Source organism: Melozone crissalis, unplaced genomic scaffold, assembly GCF_028551555.1.
Source record: "Melozone crissalis strain CALT ecotype California unplaced genomic scaffold, PUWL_Pcris_2 ptg000005l_1, whole genome shotgun sequence".
In the NCBI taxonomy this organism is placed as follows: Eukaryota; Metazoa; Chordata; class Aves; order Passeriformes; family Passerellidae; genus Melozone; species Melozone crissalis.
The window spans coordinates 5,994,237-6,004,010 of record NW_026535783.1 but is presented as its reverse complement, the minus strand read 5'-3'; positions in this window follow the sequence as shown (position 1 = coordinate 6,004,010).

Below are 9,774 nucleotides of genomic sequence, written 5' to 3'. Positions count from 1 at the left end.
GAGGAGGTGCTGAGGGTGCTTTAGCCTGGAAAATGGGGGGGCTCATGAGGCACCTTCAGGCGGACTTCCATAGATCGCTGCCTTAGATCCATAGATCCAAAGCTCAGCACAAGGCCTGTTTCCCTTCCAGACATCCCCTCACTGCATCCAAGTGCTTTAGACACTGGTGTGAGTAACACTTTCATATTTTGTTGATTTGTTTTTTTGATAGAAAGAGAACCCTTGTGCAATATCTCCTTCTCCAGGGAGCAAGTCTCAGTCTTTCCTGCACTTTTACAGCACTGGCAGAAATTCTCCTAGAAGTTTAGTTTTCAAGGAGGCAGTTCTGGATAATGCAGTATTTTTGCACAAGAACACATAGTTTGGGGCAGGGATGTTGGTGCAGAATGAGCTGTTCTGGTGCCAGACCAGCCAGTAGGGCTTGCCCATCATTTTCCAGTCAACGGCTGCCGTGTCTTTTGGCAGCCCAGGGAATCAGTGTGTGTTGTATTTGGGTCTTGAGCAGAAAATCAATCCGCTTAAATTCCAGCTGGCCATCAGAGATTAGAGGAGGTGGGAGGGGCTGGGCTGCATTTCTGATTCCAGCCACTTTAGCACCATCAGTGTGGTCAAGTGCAAGAGAAGAACTTGCCCGAGCACAGATGCACAAAGAGTGCAGTTCCTAGTTCAGTGCTCTGGGTCTGACTGCATTCCATAAGGACCCACATGCTCCAGATTCCCCAAGAGTGTGGGTTACTGAAGCAACAGGAGAGCAAGTTCAGGATGGCTTCTGATTGGGGCACTGCTACCGACTGTTGATGTGTGTAGCGACAGAAAGGACATTATTGATTCAGGGTGACCCCCAACGTGGCAAAAAATTATGCTTTGACTCTGTGATGTAGAAGTTTAAGCAAATGTTTTATTAAGCTACATTATATTACACTAGTACTATGTAAAACTATAGTAAAGAAATACAATAGTAAAGAAATACTATACTAAAAAGATACTAAAGAAAAACTAGTGACTGTCTCCACACAGTCTTTTATCTAATTACCTAATCAATCTAAACAACTATCCCTAAAATGTAATTAACAAATCACTTTCAGTAAACAATCACTATACACATTCTTCATGTACTAAACAACCAGAAGAGCAAGTAGAGATAATAATTGTTTTCTCTTCTTCTCTAAGTTTCTCACTACCTTTCCTTAAAAAAAACCTAGGAGAGAGATCTATATCTCTCTCTGTTCAAAGAATGTAAATCCCACAGTACAGTAAAGAGAGATTATAAAAGTGAGATCTGTTTATCTGTCTATCTATTTGAATCTTCCTGGCTCTGCTCCAAAGCAGTGGAAGATGCAATGCTCACCTAAATGCATCCCTTCAGGAGAGACAAACAGGACATGGTAGAAGCAGAGGGAGGCCCTCACCAGACCCTTGAGAAATGCCACACCTTCCCTGTCAGCTGCCTGAGAGGCTCTTGCAGCTTCAGTCCCAGATGGCCCCTGATTGTAGGGCCAGGGCCACTTTGGAATCTGTGCCTCCCCTCAAACAGAGAATGACCCAGCAGAGCAGCAGCACAGTGCTTTGGGAACGTGTGAGCCCAGCAGTCTTTGGGTCTTGGCCCACAAAGGTCATATGGGAAGCTGAAACCCATCTTCTCTTGCTTTCTGTGCAGGTGCTTCTAGAGAGAGAGCAGGAGCAGAGTGCTTCATCAGAGACACCATGCCAGACTCAGGGAGAGCTCTTCCCAGCCCGAGAGCAGGAAGAGCAGCTCGGGCAGCAGGTGGAAGTGCCACAGGAGAAAGGCCAGGTAAACCTGACTGGCCAGGGCACAGAGGGAAGGGCAGGAAGAAGGGCATAAACAACAGCTCTTGGGACTGAGGAGGCCAGGAATCCCACAGGCACTGGAAGCACAGAGCCTTGGAATCTGCAGAGAACAGCCCTGGGACAGGAGGGTTACAGTGGAAGCAGATGTGGGTAGGGAAGCAGAAGAAAGGGGATGAATCAATGTGATTTGAGGCTAAAAGAGGGAAAAGCTGAGTCATATGGCAGCTCCCAGTCACTTGCTCTGCATTTGTGTGCACAGAACATCCAGGTAGAACCACAAGCAGAGCTGCCCGAAGCTCAGAGTGACATGGCAGTGAAGAGGGGGAATGAAGACATCCAAGAGGAGAAGAATCTCCCTATGCAGAGGGACAGTCAACAAAAACAGGTGAATGAAAGAATGGCAGCCACTCACCTCATGAAAGAGAGTCCTTTCCGTTGTTTTTTACAGAACACGGAAAAACAGGCGCTGGCACAGCTGCAGGAAACTGAGGCTAGGATCAAGGCAAAGAAGGAGAGGACAGACAAAAAAATTAAAATCATCAAAGAGAAAATTAATTGCCTCCTTCAGGAGCAAAAGGCTCTAGAAAAGCGAGTGAAATATCAATAGGCACTGCAGTCACCCAAGGGGTGGTTTCTGCCCTCCTTGCCTTTGCAGTGCAGAGTAGCAGGGGGGTGGGGTGTTGCCTCTGAGTGCCATCCTGATGAGGCCTCTGTCAGAGCTGCTCTCAAGGACACTTCCTGCTCTGCTGAATCTCAGCTGATGCTCTAGACAGTGGCATTACTCCCTTGGCCATTTAGCCAGCAGTCATCCCAATGAACTCCTGCTGGCTTCTTCCAGGTGACCTTGTTTCTTCAGGTGTTTTTGCAGGTGAACATGGTCACTCACATAGATTTGGAATATAAGCTACAAGCTGTCTGTATCCCTTGAGAATCTCCTCCTGTCCTTTACTTTCTTCCCAGTCGATGACTCCTGGCTGACGGGGACAAGCTGTAGTCTCTGACTGCTTTGTTCTGTTTGACTTCAGGTGGAAGGTTCCCCATCCTACCTGGCAGCCTGCAGCGAGTTCCAGCAAATGACGGGCAACCAAGAGCCCCGAAGCTGGCATGAGGCCCAGGAACTGTACCATCCAGAGATGCTGCAGGATAAGCACGTCCCAAGGAAGGTGCAGAAAAAGAGAATTTTATGGCAGGAGGTAGAACATTAGAATGAGGAGCTGCAAATGTATCTGCAGACCTAGGAGGGGGAAAGGAGTCTTTGGGAGGAAGTGGAGCGGTCGTTGCTGCAGTCATCCTTTAGAACAAGAAAGTGGCTATGAACTTGAGTAAAACCAGCCTTTGGTTTTGAGCATTTGGTTTCACAAGTGGACATCCAAAGCAATCCAGTTGAAGAGCTCTGCATGTGGCTGACAGCAGCTTCCTAAGGGCTTGCATTTCAAATGGCAATCTCTCTTGCATTTCAGGGCAATCTCTGCCACACCTTCCTGACATCAACTCATTTCTTCTCTCAGATCTACACCAACTCTGACACTGAAGCTGCTGCAGCATCGCCGTCCCAAGGAGCCTTTGCTCCCAAGCCAAAGACGTGGAGCCTGAGCACTTGGTTCACCTCCCGTGCTGACCCAGCTGCTGCTCAGCAACTGGAGATGGCGGGTGACTCCCCGGAGCAACACAGTACGTCTGCTATCTTTCTTATCTGAGGGACAGTGTATTGTGTGCACATGTCAGCAGAGCTGTACCAAAGGGTTCTCCTCACTTCAGTGTCACAGAAGTGCTGGCTTTGCTCCAAGGCAGCAAGAGAGAGCTCTGGGTGTTCCTGCTGCCTCTGAGGGCAGCTTAGACTGGCTGGAGTTTGCCTGGGCTTCCCTCTCTGCTGAAGGCAGAAGCAGGAATTGTTCCTGCATCAGCAGAAGGCTGTGACTGCTTGAGTTCTAGCCACTGGTAGAAGCCCTGCTGAGATCAGTCTCCAGGAGAACAAATCAAGCCCTTTGTGATTCTGCAGCAAAACCCAATGAATCTGCTTCTAGCCCATAACAGCTGCCAGTGCTGTGCTCTCAGATAAGACCTGGAAGAGTTGAGAAGAGAGCCCAGTGGATTCTGTGTCTACCATCACCTGTTGGGACAAAAAGGGCACTGATCCACACCTCGGTGGGGCTGATCTCAAAGCCCATCCTGTTGTGTCCTGAATGGGGGCAAAAGCTTGTATGTGGCTCAGGCTGGCTCTGGCTTCTTCCCATCAGTGTCTGTCAGTGCTCATGCTTGGGCTTTGCCAGCCTTGTTGTGGTCGCTGCCCTGCCCCTGGGGGCTGGAGGGACTGCAGAGGCTGGAGCCTCCCTTAGCTGGGAGGGTCCCGCTGCTGCCTGGCTGCTGCAGCGCGGAGCTGCCTGAGGCAGCAGCCCCTTCTCTGGGCCGGCTTCTGCCTCGCACGGCCTGGACTCACAAGAGGGTCAGCATCTGCTCTGGGCAGCTCTCTGTGTCACAGGGGTGCCTGAGGAGCACTGCTGTCCTCTGTGCCCGTGCCCGCCGTGCCGAGTTGGGAAGATGGGGACGTGTGCGGTGCCGAGAGGGCGAGTGCAATGGGAGCGACTGATCCGCGCTGTCAGGGTGAAGAGAAGCGGCGTGGTTCTTCACGCAGGGCACGGGCAAGGGCATCTTTGAGCTCATCCTGCTCATAACGGGTGCGGGTCCTGATGCTGAAAGCCCCGTCGCAATTGGTTCTGGCATGAGCTGCTCTGGTTTACTAACGCAGAGGCATTCTTATGGCAAACTGCTGCAAGGTGGAAAAGATGGGAACACTTGGCAATATTCCTCCTGTTCTGAACTTGACATCTGTTCAGAGCAATTGATTCTGGGTGTCCAGGTGCATTTAATCTTAGCAAGTAGGAAACCTTTTCTAAATCTCGCAGTCTTTTTTGCCAAGAAAACAAAGGCACTGGTAGATCCAGCTCTCCTCAATGTTTCTAGATGACAAACTTATTTGCCTTGGTAGGTATTCTCTTCTGGTCTCAGTCTCCTCTGAGAGGAGACTCCTCTGCGGTCAAGAGGTCTCTCACTTCAAAGGATGCAAGAAATCAGTCACTGTGCCAGCCAGACTTGTGCTGTGGATGTGCTGTTCTTTACTTGTGTTTCCAGTTCCTGTTCCTGTTGTTGTTAGCCAGCTCAGAGCTGGCTAACCAAGGGAGGGCTCAGAGCCCCAGACAGTGGGGCTGCCTTTTGTATCTCCGAGAAGGTGGGATCTCTGCTTTAAAGTGAACATCTTGCATTTTGTTTCCCTCAGGGAGAATGGTGAAGATGGAAAATCCCATCATCAAATACATTGAACTGGAAAATATTGGCAGTGGGTGAGTCCAAGCAATGCTAATTTTACATAACTATGCATCAAGTGTTTTGCTGGTGGAATAGGTATCAGGCGTGAAGTCAGACAAGCTGCAAATGTGTTCAGGCACTGGGCTTAGATTGTCAGAGCTGATCAGAATTTCTAAGTGTTCTCAGAAGTCATTGTCAAGGACATCTCCATGCTTCCAGTGTCCTGCAGGTTTTAGGCATTTACAGCACAGATCTCCTGTGTGGGCTGGCTTTCACTGCAAGATCTAAATGGCTTCTCATTTCTCTGCTTCTCTTTTGTTTCTAGGAGTTTTGGAGAGGTGTTTAAAGCACTCGACACTGCCTCAGGAGGAGAGGTAAATATCAACAGCCCCTGCAGACTCTGCTGCTCTTGAGGGGCTTTCCCCTCTGGTGTGAGCTGGGGCTGGAGCTTTGGCTAGAGCTGTCCTGAAAAGGCACAAGAAGTACAGACTGGTGCCAGCCTGCAAAATACATTTGGCACTTTGTCCTCCTCAGCTGCCGGAAGGAAGGCACGCAGGGCAGCGCTTCCTTTCAGACAAGGACGCGCTCACTCGCTCTCCATTGCTAAAACAAAGGTGGTGCCTTAGAGCACCTCCCTGCTCTTTGGGGCTACAGCTTCACAGTCCTGAATTCTCAATTCTGGCTGCCAGCAAATCCATCGGAAAGTTACTGGTAGTTCCTTAGCCACCTGCAGTGCTGCACTTGGCAAGTGCACATAGGGAGAGATCTGCAAGGTGCCCTAAAAGCCCTAAGGCCTGCCCATAGCCCAAGATGTATCCAAAGAATATTAAGGCATGGATTACTTCTTGTGAATCCTAGAAAGAGCAGCAGAGATTGTGGTCAGACGTCTGTGGGTGATAGTTGAGACACAACTGTTACCAAGTGGACAAGGCAAAATGTCAGTGGCCCCACGTGTCCTGTAACTGGCCCCCAAGGCAGCAGAGAAATGGGCTGTTGGAATGTCATTTCCTAATTACTGCAGTGCCTAATCACTAGGCAGTTTGGCACAGCTCAGCTGTGTCATTGCAAAATCATTTGCTCCATGTGCGTTGTTTTTTCCTGCCACCAACTGCTCAAGTTACTGATTTTCAATGTCATTTTAGGTGGCCATAAAGAAAATAGATATTCAAGGACCGAGGAGGATGGAACGAAGCGTTAATGAAATCCAAATCATGAAGAGGTACAGGAGTCCCAATGTTGTGAATTATTTAGACAGGTGAGTGGTTATGGTCTTATCCCATGTGTGCATTTACATACAGCAAACATGAGAGGTTAAAAACCCACTTTGGTCAGTGGCAGAAAGTAGAGCTGTTAATTTTTATTTATTCCTATCTCTCTACTCATCTCCAATGGATGAGAAGAGAGTGCATCCTGTCTGCATGAGTCTTCCCTGGCACACCTAGTTTGAAAATTATTCCAAAATTATTCAATAACTGGATCAGCTGTATCTTCCTTAGTCATCAGCCTCGAAGTTTACTGCCTCCACATTTATTTAGGATTGATTTTTTCAAGTTTCTGAAGTGCTGATGAACCGTCCTAAAATGGATTTCCCTTGGATTGTTGCCCCTCTTTGCCATTGCTGGGCATGCCAGGAAGACTAGGTGCTTCTTTCCAGAAACACCATGCCTGACAGGTTTTTTATCTGGGCTGTTTCTAAACTGCATTTTTCACTTGTTAGCCATCTAAGACATCTCCTTTTTCACAGCTGTGCCTTTCTCCTTGAGACTGCACAGCTTCCAAACAATGGACAGCCAAGAGGGAATATCTATTGCTATGATTCTGTCCTTGTCACAAAGGCATCTGGAAATAAGAAACCTGGAAGCAAAAATCAACGTGGCCATGCATGCTCATCTCCAGGGCCTTGTTTCCTTCTTTCAGCTACCTTGTGGGTGAGGAACTCTGGCTGGTGCTGGAGTACATGGACGGAGGCACCCTGAACGATATCCTCAGCACGACCTCCCTGTATGAAGATGAGGCAGCAGCCATCAGTCGGGAGGTCAGCAATCCCATCTGTGTTTCCGAGGGCTTGGGCAGGATTGTCTGGGAAACAGGGGCTCAGACCTGCAGTGATTTCCTGTGCCAAGCTTTGGTTCTGTGTTGCTGCTATGCTATGGGCAAGTAAAAGCATCTCAAGTGAAAGGCCTGCCAGTGCCCCTGCACTCCCTGTACTCAGTGCCAGTACTCTTCTCTCCTGCTGTTGTATTCTCGCTCTGGCTCATGTCTTTTTACTTGCTGTTCTCCACCTTGCCTCTCTAAATGTTTGCCTGGAGTCTGTCTTCACTGCATTCCTTGCCTGTGACAGCAAAGGTGCTGGTGGCAGGATTTGAAATGATCAGCAAAGAAAAATTAGAGAGACTCATTTCTCTCAGGCCTCAGCATACAAGGACAGGAGTGCAGCCAAAAGGCTCTTTGCTTCTGAGCACATGCACTGCAGCAGCAGTCATCCTGGCTGGTTTGCATCCTGGCTGTTGCTCTTTCAGAAGCTGACATGCCTTTCCTCAGAAAGGTCCTGCTCTGCAAGTGTTGGAGCACCAAGCTCTTCCTCTCAGTGGCACTGTGTTCTGCCATTACTGCCCAATCCCCTGGAGAGGGAATCTTTTGGATTCTTTGTTGCCTTTCTTGTGGGATGAAATCACATCACTCATTTTTGCCCTCCTCTTTCTGTTTTCTCTCTCAGTGCCTGCAAGGACTGTGTTTTCTTCACACAAACCATGTGATCCATAGAGATGTGAAGAGTGATAACATCCTTCTCAAAACCGATGGTTCTGTCAAGCTGGGTCAGTGTATTCTTGGTCAGGAGCAGAATTCCAGGGATGTGGGGGTGGGGCTGCTTGGAGTGACAGCCAGCTCCCCAAAAATGGTGCTGGTGGCAGCACAGGGACACCCGCCGTGAGCTGAGGGCACAGTTGCAACGTGCACAGAGGAAGGAGAAGGAACAAGCAGTCAAGAGTGGCCTTGCTCTGTGTGTGTCCCTTCCCGAGGGAGGGAGTTACAAGTCTAAAGCTTCCAAAGAACAAAAGACACTACTGGAGACAGTGTAAAAAATGGGGGGAGGTTAAAACTTGCCAATGCCAGGAGATTCAACAGCACATTTTCAAACACTTCTACTGGGGAATTCTTTGGCTTGCTTTCCTAATTGCACAGAATTCAAATAAAAACAGTGTTTTGCTTTCTCCTCAGGTGATTTTGGCCTCTCTACTCAGCTCAGCCCTCAGCAGAGCAGACGGTGCTCGGTAGTCGGGACTCCTTGGTGGCTGGCGCCCGAAGTGCTGACAGGTCAACCATATGGTCCCAAAGTGGACATATGGTCTTTTGGAATTGTGGGGATTGAAATGATAGAGCAAGAACCTCCCTACTGGAACCAAAGTCCCATCACGGTAAGGAGCAAATACTCACTGATCCCACTCTCTTTCTCACCTGTCCCTTGTCCTGCGTGCCATTGGACAAAAGCCCATTGCCATCTGCCTGAACTACTTCCACCAAGGACCCCTCCTAAAAATGTGCCTGCAACACATCAGCATCTGCTGTAGTTTTGGTTCAGCAGTGGGGGAACTCAAGCCTTACCACATGCAAACAAACTCCAAACAAACTCTATTCTCAGGCAACACTTTCCTTTGCCTTTTAAGTGCTTCCAGTCCTTTGGCTGTGGAGATGGCCTTAAGAGCAGAAAAGAAGCATCTGACAACTTCTGTTATCTTTCCAGAAAGGAAGGAAGGCAACACAAACCCAACAAAGTTTCTAAAACTGTGGTCTTTAGAGATGAGCCTAACTCCCTGAGCGGTTTCTTCTCACTGGGAAACATGCCTGAAACCTGGGCATGAGAGTGTAAAGGCCACTGAGTCTCTTCTGCTTCTTGTGCAGTGCTGCTGAAACACTCAGTCACCGTGTTTCTGTCCTAGCCAAAGGCACATTCTCTGTGTCACCAAGCCAGAGCCTGGTGATGCGGACAGGCTGCCTAAACCTCCCCTTTGTTTCCTGGCTCTTTCTGGCATGGGCCTACCATTAATACATTGACTTGAGCAGCCAAATGAGCAGAGGGTGGCCATAGGGATGGCACCTCTCCTTCTTCTGACCATGACAAATTTTCTTTTGCTGCAAAATGGGAACCTGCAATTTTCAGACTGCTGAGAGACAGAGCTGCAGGTGGCTCCTTTGTGCCCAAGCAGGAATTTTCATCCCAATACATTTGTGCAGGCATCTAAATGTGTCTCTGGTAAAGATGAGATTGCAAATGTTGATTTTCTTACCTGGGGATTAATTGATGGATTCCCTTTCTTTCCTTCCAATGACCATTGTTTTCAAGAAAAGCACAAAAAGTATGATGAGTTTTGTTCTAGGGCACGTGCGCTTAAAGGACCAACAAGCACTGCAGACATGCCTTTCATGTACTAAGCCTTGAAATTAGTTTGTACAGCACAGTCCCTCTTCCAAAAAGCCTCTCAAGCTGGTGTGAATCCTTAGGGAAGCAAATGTGCTTTTGCTGATGTAGTTCCCACTAATTAGGTCAGCCAATGAAATCAGCTGCCAAGGCAAGATCTGCGGGATGGTGGAAAAGCTGTGGCTGCATCAGGGTTTGGGTGTTTGGTTGGTAAAGGAAAATCATCTCTGGGTCTCTGCCAGGGC